Raw genomic sequence first — 19,052 nt, 5'->3', positions numbered from 1 at the left:
TCTTCAATCTAGTCACTTGCAATGGAACATGACGGAGGATAATGTGAGAAAAAGAATGTGTGTGTATGTATGCATACATATATATATATGTATGTATGACTGGGTCACTTTGCTGTACAGCAGAAATTGATAGAACATATTGTAAATCAACTATAGTAAAAAAATAAAAATCTTTTAAAAAAGAATGAAAGTATTTTTTAAAGTTCTTATTTGAGAACTTGCAAAATTTTCAAGAAAAAATATAACTTAGGAAGTGTTATCACAAAGTAATATAATTCCGTACCTCACTCCTATTTGTTGACTTTTTTCAAAGTTCTGTTCTGATATATAATATAGGCTCATTTGCATTATAATATTTAGAATACTTCCCAAATCATTTATCATCATAGAGAGGTTTAACAAAGTTAGTATATAACATTTATAACAGATACATAACATCTGAAGTCGGTACAGTGAGAGGAAGGTACCCTGAAAACTAGAATTATAGATAAGGCCCATTCTTAGCCCAAGAGTTTTGAAGTTAAAAATGCTGAAGGTTTAGGAACCAATCACAGCAAAATAATGAACATTAAAAAGTTCTGAAACTAACTTGAATGCCTTCTATGTGCCAGACAAATTTCGCCAATAATGACATAAGGCAGGAATTGCACAAAACAGAGACTCAGAGGGTAAGCAGCTTTCTTGAGATTAGAGATCTAGAGTGGCTATAGGGTATATGTAATTCCCAAACCCATCCTCTTCCCATGGTTGTCTGGATTTAGAGGCTTGGAAAAAGGGATACAATGCATAGAAATAATAAAAAACCTAAATTATGCATCACAAAGTAACAAGGACTATAGAACACAGAGGCTATGTGTACATGAATTTACTGCATCATAAAACTACTCCAAACTCATAATTCAAGTCAGGTTTCTTGATATTATTTACTTTGTATGCAGGAAGTAAAAAGAATAAAACAACATAGGAGTAAAATGTAATAAAGGAAAAAAGCAGCTAAATACATTAATATATGTTTAGTTGTAATATCTTTTAGTTTTAATTCACCTGAATACACTAAAATGTGACAATAAGAAAGAATATTTTAAACCATCTTTTAAAACACTGCCTATTTGTATTAAGCATACTAAAGGAGAAAAAATTCCCTCAAAACATCACATAAAGATTCTATGTAAAATGCCTTAAAGAAATGTTTGTGGGACTACTTTCCTAGCCACAGAAATATGTTACATCTGATTAAAGTTTCCATTCAAGAAAGCATGGCATTCAAACAGAAAGGTGGCAAATGAAAAATGATACAAGAATAGGAACAAAATGAAGCATCAAAATAACACTGAGTAGCTAAAGATTGAACTCATATCAAATATCAAAAACATTCATATCATCATAATCTGAAGTAAAAAAGCTTTGAAAGCCAGAGAATTGCCCACTTTACCCCCAGAACTAAATTAAAATATACTTACCACAAATGCCCAGATTATAATAATCCAGTTCTTAAAATATACCAAATTTATTTGAAATAGATATATAAAAGCTCCTCTTTTTCTACTCCTAATCTTCAAAGCCCAATCTGAAACCAGCCTTCCTCCTTCTTTCATTAGCTGGACATGTGTCAGCTCTCTCACATCTGCGATTTCTCACTGACTAGAGCTGCCTGTCCCATTCCAGGGAAACACAGATGGATCCCAGATGGGAAGGTCCTGCCAAACAGACCAGCTCTTCACCTTGCCAGAATCCCCAGATACAGTCAGTCTCTCTGTCTCTCTCTTTTTCTCCCTTCCTCCTGCTTCCTCTCCCTCCACTACCCTTCCAACCCTCTCTGTTACCAGGGCTCTTTGCCAGCTGATGTCACTAAGTACACACCTCCCAGTGGCTCCTGGCCAATCTGACATTAACTTGTTAAATACGTGTAATTTGTTTATGGCTGACAATAACAGCAAGGATATTGTGCAAAACCTAACTGTGTAAGTCCCTAGTGGAATAACACATGTAGAGTCACACACAGACATACAGACTCATATTTTTAGGAATATTCAAATGTTTAACAATTACTATTTAAAGTCCTACATATTGTCTGGTTTCTGCTATTGTTGAATAGCTTCTGCTTTTAGAGCCAGTTTTAAAATCCTGCATATGACAAATTCCTTCTTAAAATGAATTTTTAAAAATGAACATGGAATTGGATGGAAAATGTAAAGCTGCAAATTAATCTGGGGAATATTAACAGAAATATATGTAAATGACTCACACAAGCTGCCTCTCAGATCCAGACTTGGTAGCACTGCAAAACTGGCACGTGACTAAAATAAGACAATGCAGACAACATGGTTCTGAGGCTGTAGAGATTATAAATGAAAAATGGAGACACAATGCAAAAAGTTGTTTTAAAACAAGTCAAATATGACTGTGAGAAATAACATCATGTTTAACATCAAAGGAGCTGCTAATGCAAGCTTCAACAATGAAAAGCCAAAATAAAAAACACACTCAGAAATGTAACAATGAGAACCCAGAGAGAAGGACTGAACTGCTCAAGATCAAAGTTTAATCACTTATACTTCCAAATATTTAGAATATAACGGCTGTTCTATTTCTGCTAAATGAAAATCGATCATTGAAAACTGATATACTGTACTATATAGTTACACAAGATATTACCATTGGGGTAAACTGGGTTAAGGTCCACTAGACCTACTTAACATTTTTTTTCAGCTTTCTGCAAAACTATATTCTAAAACAAAAGTTAAAGGGGAGGGGAGTGTGGCTGCTTCCTGGTCACATTACATCAACACGTACGATGCACTAAAATCTCCATGATTACAGATTGGGAATGAAAGATCCTCCATGCATATAATCAAACAAGTATGGCTATAATTCTCTAACCCTTAATCTTCTATCATACTTTGGGATATCCAAAATCTGTAAACAATTTTTTCTGTCATGGCAATTTTTTGGCAAATAAGAAGAAAGACTATTTCTGTCAAGGGCAACTTACTGACTAGGTTTCAGGTCTCTAGTTTAACCCAGTGGTGGTGGTAACAGTAGCAACAGCAGCAGGCTGAGTGCTTACCATGCATGTTAAGTGTCAGAGACTGTTCTAATTGTCTGAATCTTCACAAAGACACTATACTATGGGGATTCTAGATACTATTGTTATCTCAGTGTTATAGCTAAGGGAAATAAGGCACACAGAGTTATATAACTTGGTTGCTTAACCCATACAGTTAGTGTCAGCACCAGTCTGGATTCATAGCCAAAGCACTATACTCTATTGTCTAGTAGAAAAATGAATCAAAAGATGCTACTGGCTATGTTGGATCACTGGCTCTGAAGCCAGCCACCATCATAAAGACTTAATTAAGCCCTAAAATGTCCATATGATGAAGTCCTGAAATCTCCTGCCAATGCCAGCATCAACTTGTTCATATACCTAATCATTACCAACCAGCTAAACTACCTCAGAATTCTCACCTATAGGAACTGTATGAGAGAATATTTATTACTATTTTAAAAAGGAAAAAACAGACGGTTCTTTCACTTCTATCACCCAGACTATGGGTCCTAAATATCATTTCTCACTAAAAAGAAGGGCTCTTTAGAAAAAGTTAACTCCAGGTAATGAACAGGTAATGCAGGAAATGTACAAAATCTGTCATATCAGAAAGCAATTAAGTGATCAAAGACTTCTGCAGTTGTGTCCAAGGGACTTAGAAGCCAACTTGAAGAGGTTCCCACTAACTAAAATGGGACAATTTGCATATCAATAAAAATAGTAACTGCAATGGATTGAAACCACAAAATGCTTAAATCCATGGCTTCATAATGCTATTTGTAAAAAACCTAGTTGTTCACCTTTTGGAATATACTAAGGAACCAAGTCATTATTCTGTAATAAGTGAATTAAGCATTTTACCAGCATTCCTATATGAACTGTAACTCTAGGTAAACAAAGAGCTGATGAAAATTGTTCCCTACTGAAATAATCCAACTAAACTGAAAACTCTATATAGAGGCCATACCTCATTTTATTGCACTTTGCAGATATTACATTTTTTAACAAATTGAATGATTTTGGTAAGCCTGCATTGCCAAGCGATGACAGCATTTTTTAGCAGTAGTTTTTGTGTCTTTTTTAGGGCCCCACCAGAGGCACATGGAGGTTCCCAGACTAGGGATTGAATTGGAGCTGTAGCCACAGCCACAGCAAAGCCAGATTCAAGCCGCATCTGTGACCTACACCACAGCTCACGGCAATGCCAGATCCTTAACTCACTGAGCAAGGCCAGGGATCGAACCCGTGTCCTCATGGATACTAGTCAGGTTCATTAACCACTGAGCCACAATGGAAACTTCCAATAAAGTATTTTTTTTTTTGTTTTTGTCTTTTTGTTGTTGTTGTTGTTGCTATTTCTTGGGCCGCTCCCTCGGCATATGGAGATTCCCAGGCTAGGGGTTGAATCGGAGCTGTAGCCACCGGCCTACGGCCAGAGCCACAGCAACGCGGGATCTGATCCGAGTCTGCAACCTACACCACAGCTCATGGCAACGCCGGATCGTTAAACCACTGAGCAAGGGCAGGGACCGAACCCGCAACCTCATGGTTCCTAGTCGGATTCGTTAACCACTGCGCCACGACGGGAACTCCCCAATAAAGTATTTTTTAATTGAAGTCTGTAGGTTTTTTTTTAGGCATAAAGCTACTGCACACTTAACAGACTACCACGTAGTATAAATATAACACTCATATGCACTGAAAAACAAAAAAAAAGTTGTGTGACTCATTTTATTGCAATATTCACTTTACTGCAGTGGTCTGGAACCAAACCCACCATATCTCTGAGGTATGCCTGTACTCCCAGTATGATCATTTTGCAAATCCCAATAAAAAAATTAATCTAGGTAATGAATCAACTGCCAGTAATATGAGATGAGAGATACATGGGCATTAATGAGCCTCCTAATGGAGATAAACCACCACCTGTAAAGCACTCTTGATTAAAAAATAAATAAATAAATCTGAATCTGATTGAGTCTCTAGATCTAGCAATCAATTTATAGGACACTGAAGGGACATAGGAACATGTTAACAACAGCAAGGGAATGCAACTAGCAAAGTCCAGAACGTGAAGAAATCTGTAGTACGAACAACCCAGATTTGTAGGGGAAAAGTGAGATCAGGAAGAGAGCTGTGGAACCTATAAATTAAAACAGAAATAAAAGACTTAAACGAATATAATATGTAGACTTATATGGATTCTGATTTGAGCAAACCAACTATAAAAAATGACCTATGAAATAACTGGGAAATGTTTAAGATTAATTGGATATTTAATTATATTAAGAAATTATTTTAAACTTTTTAAAATATAGTATTTGCAATTATATTTTTAAGAAAAGTTCCTTATCTTTTAAGAGATATATACAGAAATGTTTATTGATAAGTTTGTATGCTGTCTAGAATTTCCTTCAGGAGGAACTGAATTGGTGATTACTGTAGCTGGGTGTAGTACATGAGGGTCCATTTTTAGGTCTATTTGATATTTCCTTTAATACAAAGTGGAAAAAAAAAGACAGTGATTCCTTTTTAAATTGACATATTATAGAGTTTCAGGAGTTCCTATTGTGGCTCAGTGGGTTAAGAAGCCAACTAGTATATCCATGAGGTTCAACCCCTGGCCTGTTCATTGGGTTAAGGATCTTGCATTGCTGCAAGCTGTGGTGTAGGTAGCAGACGAAGCTTGGATCTGGTGTTGCTATGGCATAGCCTACAGTTCCCGTTCGACCCCTAGCCTGGGAACTTCCATATGCCACAGGTGTGATTCCAGAAAGAAAAGAAAAAAAAAAAAATTTCAATCTATACCCAAAACCCAAAATCCTTTAATTTTTAATTTAATATAAAGAATTATGTTTTACCTAAACAGAAATATAAAATTACAAGTATACTTTTAAATTGGGGAAAGTAAAAAGATATAATATATTAAATAATAAGAAAATATAACAATCTTAAAGATTATATTTTGAATGAAAAAAAAGTAGGTTTTTTTGGCTGCATCTTCAGGTTCCTGGGACAGGGATCGAACCCAACCCACAGTAGTGACAATGCTGGATCCTTAACCACTAGGCCCTAAGATTACTCTTGAAAAAATATTTTAATATCAGTCTTTTAAAAAATCACCTCTTTAACAACTACCATACAAAAATGAAATCATCTTAAAAAAAAACAAACCCAGAGGGAAAGTTTGTAAGACTGCATAAGGAGAGAATTTTTTAAGTCCAACAAAATGATTACTTACAGCATTAGGAGATGATTATTTATAGCAGAGATCAGCAAACTATAGCCTTACTCTTTTGGTAAAGTTTTAGAGAGGACCATGCCCATTCCTTTACATATTGTTGATCTATAGCTGCTTTCCCATGAAAATAGCAGAGTTGAGACAGAGACTGTATTGCCCACAAAGCCAAAATTTTTACTCTCTGGCCCTTTACCAAAAAACCATGTTGAACTCTGATTTATAGCAATAGAGTAGCTTTAGAAAGACTCAAACCTCTAATGTGGGCCAGATATTATGCTAAGTATTGGAGACATAACAGTGAACAAAAAAAATACAGTCTCTGTCTACATAGAGCTTGCAGTCTTTTTGGAAAACAAAGTAATCTAATTACCATACATATAAATATATAATAAACAGTAAGTGTTATAAAGGGGAAAACACACAAGAAAAGATGCTCAACATCACTAATAATTAGAGAAATGCAAGTCAAAATTATAATGAAGTATCACCTCACACCAGTCAGAATGGCCATCATCAAAAAGTCATCATCATAGGAGTTCCTGTTGTGGCTCAGCAGAAACGAATCTGACTAGTATCCATGAGGACGCAGGTTCAATCCTTGGCCTCGCTCAGTGGGTTAAGGATCCAGTGTTGCTGTGAGCTGTGGTGTAGGCTGGCAGCTACAGCTCCAATTTGACCCCTAGCCTGGGAAGCTCCATATGCCTTGAGTGCAGCCCTAAAAAGAAAAGAAAATAAAAGTCATCATCAAAAATAAATGCTGCAGAGGGTGTGGAGAAAAGGGAAGTCTCCCACACTGTGGATGGAAATATAAATTGGTGCAACCACTATAGAGGACAGTATGGAGATTCCTTTAAAAACTAAATATAGGGCACAGTCTTTAAGGCATTAGCCTGCTGTGGCACCCTTTGCCTGGCTGAGCAATAAAGCTATCCTTTCCTCCTTTACCCAAGAAAAAAACTAAATATAAAACTACCATATGATCCAGCAATCCCACTCTTGGGCATATATCCAGACAAAACCATAATTCAAAAAAAATACATGCACCCCAAGTTCAATGAAGCAGTATTTACAAAGGCCAAAACATGGAAGCAACCTAAATGTCCACTGACAAAGGAATGGATAAAGAAGAAATGGTATATGTATACAATGAAATATTATTCAGCTATAAAAAAGAATGAAATAATGCCATTTGCAGCAATATGGATAGATCGAGAGATCATCAGAGTGAAGTAAATCAAAGACAAATATCATATGATATCACTTATATGTGGACTCTAATAAAAATGGTACAAAAGAACTTATTTAAAAAAAAAAAAAAAACCTCAGATTTCTTCTTTTTTTTTTTTCTTTTTAGGGCCACACCTGCGGATATGGAGGTTCCCAGGCTAGGGGTCTAATCAGAGCTACTGCTGCCAGCCTACACTACAGCCATAGCAATGCCAGATTGGAGCCGCATCTGCGATCTACACAACACACGGCAACACTGGATCCTTAACCCACTGAGCAAGGCCAGGTATTGAACTCTCATCCTCGTGGGTACTAGTCGGATTCATTACCGCTGAGTCACGACAGGAACTCTATATAGTTTTGTTTCTTATTTAAACTGATCTTCCATGTAATCTAGCAACAACATCATTAAGTAAAATCACCTGAAAATAAAAGGGAGGTTGGAGGCTCTCTAGAAACAAGATATTCTATCTTTCCAATTTATATGACTATGAATAGATTTCTGTTCTGATTTCATAGGAGTTCTCTTATGGTACAGAAGGTTAAGGACCCAGCATTGCCACTGCAGTGGCTCCGGTCGCTGCTGTGGCATGGGTTTGATGCCTGACCTAGGAACTTCCACAAGCTGCCAAGTGCAGCCAAAAAAAAAAAAAACAAACAAAAAAAACCATAATTTGTTGATTATTTGGTTTATACAGTTACCATTACAAAGCTTAGAAGAATTTTGCATCAACTTTAAAAAAATAATCAATGAAATTCACAAGTGATCTTGAAAACAAAACTGAAAATCAATTCTCTTTGTGTTTGAGTCATCAGCCCTTATGGACACAAGTCAGAATGAAGCAGCTGTGGATCATCATTTAAAACCAAGAATTCAATTTAATTGTGATAGCCAATTTTTAAAAGTTGGTGGATCATGGAGTTCCCGTCGTGGCCCAGTGGAAACGAATCCGACTAGGCATCATGAGGTTGTGGGTTCGATCCCTGGCCTCATTCAGTGGGTTAAGGATCTGGTGTTGCTGTGAGCTGTGATGTAGCTCGCAGATGCGCCTTGGATCCTGCGTGGCTGTGGCTGTGGCACAGGCCAGCAGCTGTACTGCTGATTGGACCCCTAGCCTGGGAACCTCCATGTGCCTCGGGTGTGGCCCTGAAAAGCAAAAAAAAGAAAAAAGAAAAAAAAGTTGATGGATCAGAAAGAACAGAAAATAAATTAACACACAACCCTATATTTTAAGGCATGAAGGATGACACCTAGTTATTCTACTCAAATCAGACTACCAACTGATTCTTTCATGATGAACACTTCAAATAAGCTCTTCTCTATATATCTGGAAAAGGATTCATCTTTAAAGACTTAACCTCAAGGGCTTTCCCTTTAGGAGAGATGATTCTCAAAGCAAGTAGAGTTGAAAATGGGCCTCTGCTAGTAGAGTAACAATACAGAGACCACACCAGTACTTAAGATACTTTCAGTTTTTTGCTGACCTGAGTCTCTACTACTATTCCCTGAGGGCAAGAGGTATGTCTTGATCAATATATTCAATACCTATTTGAATACACTGAAACTGAAATACACTATTTCCTTCAAAAATAATTTAACAGGATCAAACCACAGAACATTAACTTTAGAATCTAATCCAACCTCTTCACTTAATTAAAATAGGAGAGAGATTCCCACTGTGGTACAGTGGAAACGAATCCGACTAGGAACCTTGAGGTTTGGGATTCAATCCCTGGCCTCGCTCAGTGGGTTAAGGATCCAGCGTTGCCAAGAGCTGTGGTGTAGGTTGCAGATGCAGCTTGGATCTGGCGTTGCTGCGGCTGTGACATAGGCCAGTGGCTACAGCTACAATTAGACCCCTAGCCTGGGAACCTCCATATGCTGCAAGTGCAGCCCTAAAAAGCAAAATAAAATAAAATAAAATAAAATAGGGGAGAGGGAGGATAAGGTCTGAAAAGTTGGATTAAATTTCTATTAAATATGGTATAGTCAAATTATGTTCTCTTTGAGAATTTTTATGGGAAAGCTACTTTTTTTTTGGCCATCTCCACAGCATGTAGAAGTTCCTGGGCCAGGGACTGAACCTGCACCACAGCAACAACCCAAGCCTCCACAGTGACAATGCCAAATCCTTAACCTGCTGCACTACAAGAGAACTCCGAAAGCTACTGTTTTTAAAATGGAAAAACTTAAAAATTTCAAGACTACTCTGCTAATACCTATTAAAAACTACTAGGCTAGATCTGGTTTTCCCAAACATTGTGACCATTTTTGCTACCCCTGCCCTGTCCTAAATAAAGTACAACATCCTAGGGCTATATACCTATTTGCAAGAAGGTGGGGAATTGCACTTGTCAAGTTATTAGAATCTACAGCTCTATCTTTCAGAAGGCTTTATGTGAGTAACAAAACTGAATGTTCAAATTCCCGTCAGGTTTTATTTAAGTAAGATTTTTGAGGTTTTGGGAGGCTGTACCCACTGCATGTAGAAGTTCCCAGGCTAGGGCTCAAATCCACACTATAGCAGTGACCCAAGCCACTACAGTGATGATGCCAGATCCTTAACCAGCTGAGCCACAGGAGAATTTTTTTTTCCTTGTTTTTGGCTGCACCCATGGCATGAGGAAGTTCCCGGGACAGGGACTGAACCAAGCCACATCAGTGACAATGCTGAATCCTTATCCTCTAGGCCACCAGGAAACTCCTAAGTAAGGTATTTATTGAATCTTACTATATAAATTTAAAAAACAAATAAGGTTGGTGTCTTTGATGTGCCTAAGACCATACGAATCCTAGCTAACAAGACCAATGCTTTATCTTCTATTAGTGCCAAGTTCTCAGAATACCTGAGTTTAAATAAGCTGAAAGCAACCATCTAAGTAAATGCTATCTGCGGAAATGTGCTATTCTTGGGCCACTCCTTTCGAATGGGGAGGGGAACCCCAACATTTAAAAATAAGAGTTTTGGAGTTCCTGTCGTAGCGCAGTGGTTAACGAATCCGATTAGGGACCATGGGGTTGCGGGTGTGATCTCTGGCCTTGCTCCGTGAGTTACGGATCCGGCGTTGCCGTGAGCTGTGGTGTAGTTCAAAGGCATGGCTCAGATCTGGTGTTGCTGTGGCTGTGGCATAGGCCAGCGGCTACAGCTCCGGTTAGACCCCTACCATGGGAACCTCCATATGCCACCAGTGTGGCCCTAAAAAGACAAAAAAAAAAAGTTTTAAGGAATTCCCTGGTGGCAGAGTAGGTTAAAGATCTAGCATTGTCACTGCTGTGGCTTGAGCTGTTGTGGGTTTGATCCCTGGCCTAGTAACATCTACACGCTTCAGCTGTAGCATAAGTAAATAAATGAGTTTTAAGAAACAGACTCGCAGACACAGAAAAGGCTGCCTTGGTTGCCAAGGAGGAGGGACAGCAGGGGGGAAGGATGGATTAAGAGTTTGGGTTGGTAGATACAAACAATTACATATGGAAGGGCTAAACAAGGTCCTACTGTATAGCACCGGGAACTAAATTCAATATCCTGAGATAAAGCATGATGGAAAAGAATATTTAAAAGAATGCATATATATATGTATAACTGAATCTCTCTGCTGTACAGTAGAAATTGGTATAACATTCTAAATCAACAATATTTTAATTTAAAAAAATCAACCTCGCCAAAATAAATTTTGATATATAGTGCACATACCATAAAATACACCTGTTTTAAATGTACAATTCAGTAAGTTTTTATAAATCTATAGAGTTGTACAATCATCACCACAATCCCATTTTAGAACATTTCTTTCTTTCTTTGGGTTTTTTTTTTTTGGTTTGTTTTTGTTTTTGTTTTTTGGTCTTTTTAAGGTCGCACCCATGGCCTATGGAAGGTCCCAGGCTAGGGGTAGAATCGGAGCTGCAGCCTCTGGCCTACACCAAAGCCACAGAAACAGGATCCGAGCCACGTCCGAGACCTACATCACAGCCTATGGCAATGTCAGATCCTTAACCCACTGAGCAAGGCCAGGGATCAAACCCTCATGGATACTAGTAGGATTTGTTTCCACTGCACCACAACAGGAATTCCAAGTGGCAATTATTTATGTATGTATGTATTTATTTTGGTCTTTTAGGGCCACACCGGCGGCATATGGAGGTTCCCAGGCTAGAGGTTGAATCTGAGCTGTAGCCACCGGTCTATGCCAGAGCCATGGCAACACAGGATCCGAGCTGGGTCTGCGACCTACACAGCTCACAGCAATACCAGATCCTTAAGCCACTGAGCGAAGCCAGGGATCAAACCTGTGTCCTCATGGATGCTAGTCAGGTTCGTTAACCACTGAGCCATGAAAGGAACTCCGCAAGTGGTAAATTTTTAATTGCAAAGAAAATAAACTGAAGGAGGCCATGGTGAACTAAAGTAATTTTTCAGAGTAAACAAACAGAAATTCAAAATTCGTATCAACTGAAAATTCCTGTTCCTTCAGTTTTCAGGATATGGCTTTAAAGGCCAGGTTTTATAACCTTCACTATTTCTCCTCATTTTTTAAGTATAAAAACCATAAAAACAGAAATGCTTGTTTTACTAAGAAATTACTGCAAATACTCAGGAAAAAAGAAAGGAAGAAAAGTGTGTCAGTCACTAGTAGACAAGATATATTAGCAGACCTTACCCCTTAGATACACTATTTAAAGAGAAAAAAATTCAGTCTTAAAAAATAATAAAAATTTAAAAATTAAAAAAAAATTCAGTCTTATTTCCCAATTATTATTAAGTGTCTACCACATGGTAGGCTTGCACAGAACACATAGGTCTTTGTAGGACATTTAGCAAAACATCCTCCTACAATAATGCTTTCATTATTTAAGTTGGCACGTACTAGATTATGTTAACAGATTTATTTATTGACTAAGTCTAATCATATTTCCTCAGTTGGCCTCAATATAATATCTACTATTTACATTTCCTTCAACATGGGATATTTGTTCATAAGTCTTCCATATTTTATTTCTACCATAGAATTTTGGGTTTAAATGAAATTAAGGATTTTTTACGGTAGATTACAAAAAGATAAAGAAACAACCCTTATGGGAGCTAAAATCATTTGGTTTGTGAGTCCCCTTTATAAGCCAAAGAATTTTCTTTTTACTGCAAGGAAATGGAACATTATATAATTAGGTATTCCACAGTAATGAATTAAGATCCAAAGTGACCTAATAGTATTTTTCAAAAATTGGTCACCTCATCTGGCACAGGGCTTTTCTCTTTTAATGTTTTACAGTTTTTGTTTGATTCAAAGCATAACTCAAGATAGCATTGTTTTTAACAAATATTGCTTCTCAAAGTTTAAATATCTAGAATTTCACAAAGATCTTGAGTTATAAACATTTAAGCCAATCAAAAAAATGGTAAATATGGGTAAATTCATTTGGAGAAAGGAAACCAAACTGTAAAAACTGCATGAGAGCAGGGACCACGTGTCTACTTTGCTCTTATTCTATTCATTTATTCATTCATTCAACAAATATTCATTGAACATCTACCACGTGCCTGGCAAAGTTCTAAGCAATGGAAATACATCAATAAACAAAACGGACAAAAATCCCTATTCCCTTTGGAATGTACCTTTTAGGAAGGGGAAACAGACAATAAACAAAATAAGTAAATTACATAGTATGTTAGAAGCTGATAAGCTGGCAAAGGGGAATATGGAAAGGGGTACAATTTTAAATAGGGTAGGCTGGTTGGCATCAATGGGAAGGGAGGTAAGGAAATGAACCATACGATAGGTGAACAAAAAGCAGTCTAGGTAAAGGTCCTAACACAAAATGGGAACTAGAGTATTCAAAAGGAACTGCAAGATCTGTGTGGCTTGAGCTGGGAAAGTAGTAGGTAGGATATGAGTTCAGAGGTCAAGGGGCCTAAGTTAGGGGGATATCACAGAAAGTTTTAAAGCCATTTTTAAAACTTTGGTATTATTTTGAGTAAAATGAGAATCATTAATAGGATTCTAAGCAGAGAATTTAGAAGACCTGCCTAAACTGAATCACTCTGGCTACTATGTTCAAAATAGAGGAAGGCGCGGGAATGGAAGCAGGCAAAACTATTAGAATCCAACTCCAATAAGCTAGTTCCAAGGTGTTGGTGGTTTGGACCAGAATGAGAGAAGTTAAGATGTTATTCATTTCTTATATATTCTCAGGGTGAAGCAAACATAATCTCCTGATTTGGTGTGGGTAATGAAAAGAAAAAAAAGTCAAGGATAATTCCAAGGTTTTTAGTTAAAGGCTAGGTAACAAAAGAAAAAAATAAAGTGGACTTAAAAAAAAATTTTTAATTTGAAGGGTTTCCTGGTGGCCTAGCAGTTCAGGATCTGGCATTATCACTGCAGCTGCTTGAGTTGCTGCTGTGCCTGGGAGTTTCTGCATGCCACAAATGTGACGACCAAAAAAAAAAAAAAAAAAAATTGTAAATTTTATGTTAAATGTGCATCAGTGCACTCACAAAAAAAAGTCGGGGATAACTCCATTGGTTAAAGGCCAGGGACGATTGAAGGACAACATGGTTTGAAGAGGAAGATCAGTTCAGATTTAGACATTTTCCAGTTTGAGACATCTATTACAAATGGAGATGTCATGTAGGCAAGTGAACAAACCAATCAAGAGTTCTGGGAAAGGATCTGGGCTGGAGATATAAATCTGGCAGTTGTCAGCGTAGTATTTAAAGTCATGAGATTTCATAAGAGCTTTATGAGTTCTTTTACTTGGTAACAACAGAAACCTCTCAAACGCTGAACAAAGAGAAAAAGCAGTGGTCAGGGAAGTAGTACCTCATTTGACACCCAGTACCTTTCTGGGCCTCTATTTTTTTCACCTGTAAAATGAATCTTCACATGTTCTTCCCTCTAAGAATGCTCTGCTCCTCTGATCAAACTCCAAAACACCTTCAGGTTCAACTTCTGTTACCTTCTTCCTGGAGACTTTCAGGTTCTCTAGTCCCTTTGTAGGTTCTCCCCCTTCTCTGAACTCCAATCATCGTTTACTTTTACTATATAAAGACTATTTATTTGGTCCTACATCACATACTGCCTTAAGTGTTCTCTTAGCTATTTATGTGTTTGTTAGCACTTGCACTGCACCAGAAAATTTTAAGTATGTACTTGTTTTGTTTTCCCATACAATATCTAATACAATAATCTAGCAATAGAATTTAATGATTTAATGGGCAAATAAAGAATTAAAGAAAGACTTCTCTTATTTACTACAGAGACTGAAAGTATTGCTTTCTGTAAGATAGCCATGTTATAAATTTTAAAAGGCATACAGGATTAAAGACAAAACTCAAATGTATATATGTCTATGTCCACAATTAGCTTTTTGCATAGGATAACTGAGAGACTAATCAGAAATTTAAAAGTCAAAAAAGTACCTTAGGAGTTCCTGTCGTGGCACAGTGGTTAACGAATCCGACTAGGAACCACGAGGTTGCGGGTTCGATCCCTGCCCTTGCTCAGTGGGTTAACGATCCGGCGTTGCCGTGAGCTGTGGTGTAGGTTACAGACACGGCTCGGATCCCACGTTGCTGTGGCTCTGGCGTAGGCCTACAGCTATAGCTCCAATTTGACCCCTAGCCTGGGAACCTCCATATGCCGCGGGAGCGGACCAAGACAAACAAAACAAAAAGTACCTTAAACTGAGGGTACAAAGAGTTCATATAACTCACAAAAATCTACAGAATATTAGGTAGCCAGGAACAAAATTAATCTATTTCTTAACAGATTTTAAGATCACTTCTCGTAGCAGACATACCAATGAATATTGGTTTTGACTACTTATTTAGTTAACAGAAGAGCAAGAAAAAAGGTACTGGGCTAGATGCTGTAAACCTATGGCCCTTACCCACTCAGCCTTAACTCTCCTGAGGAGTTTGTTAATATGCATGTTTCCAAGCCCATATTAGACCCAATGAGTCAGAATGTGGAAGAGGGGGTCCAGGAATCCAAACTTAAACTAATTCTCAAGATGATTCTTCTATACACTAAAATTTAAGAAAGTCATGGCACTAAAAGATACAAAGATAATTAAGACCAAGTTCCAGAAGTAAAACTATCACTATTTGCAGATGACATGATACTATACCTCGAGAATCCTAAAGACTCTACCAGAAATCTATTAGAGCTCATCCATGAATTTGGCAAAGTCGCAGGATACAAAATTAACACACAGAAATCAACGGCATTTCTACACACTAACAATGAAAGAGCAGAAAGAGAAATTAGGGAAGCAATCCTGTTTACCATCACATCAAAATGAATAAAATACTTAGGAATAAACCTACCTGAAGAAACAAAGACCTGTACTCTGAAAACTGTAAGATGCTGCTGAAAGAAATCAAAGATGACACAAACAGATGAAAAGACATACCATGCTCTTGGATTGCAAGAGTCAATATTATCAAAATGACTATACTACCTAAGGCAATATACAGATTCAATGCACTCCCTATCAAATTACCAAGGACATTTTCCACAGAACTTGAACAAAATATTTTAAAGTTTGCTTGGAAGCACAAAAGACCCAGAATAGCCAAAGACATCCTGAAAAAGAAAAATGGAGCTGGAGGAATCAGGCTCCCGGACTTCAGACTATACTACAAAGCTACAACCATCAAAACCGCATGGTACTGGCACAAAGACAGACATATAGATCAGTAGAACAGGACAAAAAGCCCAGAATTAAACCCACACACCTACAGCCAACTACTCTATGACAAAGGAGGCAAGGATATACAATGGAGAAAGGACAGCTTGTTCAGTAAGTGGTGCTGGGAAAACTGGACAGCCACATGGAAAAGAATGAAATTAGAACACTCCCTAACACCATACACACACAAAAGAACACCTCAAAATGGATTAACGACCTAGATATAAGACCAGACACTATGAAACTCTTAGAGGAAAACACAGGCCAAACACTCTCTGACAGAAACGACAGCACCATCTTCTCAGACCCACCTCTTAAGAGTATTGACAATAAAAACAAAAACAAACAAATGGGACCTCATCAAACTTAAAAGTTTCTGCACAGCAAAGGAAACCCTAAACAACACGAAAAGACAACCCACAGGATGGGAGAAAATCTTTGCAGGTGAATCAACTGACAAGGGATTAATCTCCAAAAGTTATAAACACCTTCTGCAGCTCCCTACCAAAAAAACAAAAAACCCCATCCAAAAATGGGCAGAAGACCTAAACAGACACAGCAGTTCTCCAAAGAAGACACACAGATGGCCAAAAAACACACGAAAAGATGTTCAACATCACTCATTATTAGAGAAATGCAAATCAAAACCACTATGAGGTACCGCCTTACACCAGCCAGAATAGCCATCATCCAAAAGTCTACAAACAATAAGTGCTGGAGAGGGTGTGGCGAAAAAGGAACCCTAGTACACTGTTGGGATTGTACACTGGTGCAACCACTGTGGAAAACAGTATGGAGATTCCTCAGAAAACCTCAAAATAGAACTACCATTTGATCCAGCAATCCCCCTCCTCGGCATCTATCCAGAGAAAACCATGACTCACAAAGACACATGTACTCCGATGTTCATTGCAGCACTATTTGCAATAGCCAAGACATGGAAACAACCTAAATGTCCATCGACAGAGGAGTGGATCCAGAAGATGTGGTACATATACACAATGGAATATTACTCAGCCATCAAAAGGAACGAAATACCAGCATTTTTAGCAACATGGATGGACCTAGAAATGATCACGCTAAGTGAAGTCAGCCATACAATGAGACACCAACATCAAATGCTTTCACTGACATGTGGAATCTGAAAAAAGGACAGATGGAACTTCTTTGCAGAACAGATACTGACTCACAGACTTTGAAAACTTATGGTTTTGGAGTTCCCGTTGTGGCGCAGTGGAAGCGAATCCAACTAGGTGGGTTAAGGATCCGGCATTGCCATGAGCTGTGGTGTAGGTCACAGATGCGGCTCGGATCCTGAGTTGCTGTGGCTGTGGTGTAGGCCATTAGCTATAGCTCCAATTAGACCCCTAGCCTGGGAACCTCCATATGCCGCAGGTACAGCCCTAAAAAAAGACAGAAAAAGAAAAACTTATGGTTTCCAAATGAGAGAGGTTGCGGGGTGGGGGATGCTCTGAGGGTTTGGGATGGAAATGCTGTAAAATTTGGTTATGATGATTGCTGTACAACTATAAATGTTAAAAAATTTAGTAATTAAAAGAAAAGATTAAGTCCCTGCTTTTAATATGGCTATAATATAGTGGGGGATAAATATACACATAGCAGTAGATATAATAATCTGAGATATAAAGTAAAAAGTACTAAAAATGACTAAAAAAAGGTTTTTTCCAGCTAAGCAAAGAACAAGAAATGAACCTATAACCCAGGGAAATGTGAAGAATTAAGACAAGGGGAGAAAAGGGGGGTTCATGCATTGAAGATATCAAAGTAGCTGGACATAAGCCTAGACTAGAATGTATAGACCATACTGCTTACCATGGTCAAGCTACTGCATGAGCAATGGGCAGGAGCAGGAATTCATCAGCCTTTAGAATGCCTAGACCTAAGATAACTGAGCACTCCATCTTTTCTTGCTCACCTATCAATTAAGTCCCTTTCATGTACCTGCAGTATAATCTAAGAATGATGACCAGTCAATCTCCAGCCAGTGGAGATGGAACAGGTGTACAGACTTTCATTCACATTCCATACCAAAATCATGAGTCTAATTTTTGCCTATACTGCTGCTTACCACTTGACTTCTCAAGAGACACATGGTCTGCTACCTACAATATCCTCAGTGCTGGGGCTAATTCCTGACTTCAACCCATCACCTAAATAAAAAATATGTGCTACTAGGAGTTCCCATTGCGGCTCAGTGGAAACAAATCTGACTAGTATCCATGAGGACGCAGGTTTGATCCCTGGCCTCAGTGCGTTAAGGATCTGGTGTTGTTGTGAGCTGTAGCATAGGTTGCAGATGCGGCTTGGATCTGGTATTGCTGTGGCTGCAGTGTAGGCCAGCAGTTACAGCTCCAATTCGACCCCTAGCCTAGCAACTTCCATGTGCCACAGGTGCAGCCCTAAAAAGCAAAGCAAAAAAAAAAAAAAAAAATTAGTGCCACTAAAGAGAAACCTAATCAAAGTTCTTCATAGTACAATGGGGAAGGCTAAGTGTCAGTTGGTGACCAGTTCCAGAAACCAGATCTCCTAGCTGCCAACACTCTTCCTTCCAGTGTTCCATAGTGTATCTTAACCTCTAGCTTACAGCAATGTTAAAATTGCTTTATTCACTTATTAGAGCCAAAGGCATTAAGCTAATATCTCCTATTTGCAAGACTCTCGACTTTTCGGGATTACTTTTCACATCATCAGCCATGTGAATAGCACCCCCTAGAGTACAACTCAAGAATACAATGTGAATGGTGATGAGTTAATGGCCAGCCTTACATACCAGTTAGGTGTTTCAACAAATATTCTGGATATCAAGATTTTATTAACACATAAAGCAT

At 38.0% G+C, this 19,052-nt stretch overlaps 1 protein-coding gene and 1 long non-coding RNA gene across 51 annotated transcripts in view; one reads left to right on the top strand and one right to left on the bottom strand.

Annotated features, from left to right (window-relative positions):
- The window catches only part of LOC146395264 (uncharacterized), a 624,884-nt gene that overhangs the window by 424,584 nt on the left and 181,248 nt on the right, over positions 1 to 19,052 (top strand). The window lies entirely within an intron of this gene.
- The window catches only part of CBFA2T2 (CBFA2/RUNX1 partner transcriptional co-repressor 2), a 168,022-nt gene that overhangs the window by 102,494 nt on the left and 46,476 nt on the right, over positions 1 to 19,052 (bottom strand). For 13 of the 50 annotated variants that reach the window (XM_085003598.1, XM_085003603.1, XM_085003609.1 and 10 more), the window contains exon 1: positions 1,461 to 1,606. The exons of 35 other annotated variants lie outside the window; for them this stretch is intronic. The gene's annotated coding sequence lies outside the window, so the exon portion shown is untranslated. Of the gene's footprint in view, positions 1 to 1,460; positions 1,607 to 2,245; positions 2,334 to 19,052 lie in introns of those variants that run through there. 2 more of the 50 variants (XM_085003619.1, XM_085003599.1) reach the window with 1 other exon arrangement.

Source organism: Sus scrofa, chromosome 17, assembly GCF_054392235.1.
Source record: "Sus scrofa isolate SSC_HxYL_T2T_F1_AM1 chromosome 17, Sscrofa_HxYL_maternal_Yorkshire_Landrace_v2.0, whole genome shotgun sequence".
In the NCBI taxonomy this organism is placed as follows: Eukaryota; Metazoa; Chordata; class Mammalia; order Artiodactyla; family Suidae; genus Sus; species Sus scrofa.
This window is presented reverse-complemented; position numbering and strand designations above follow the sequence as displayed.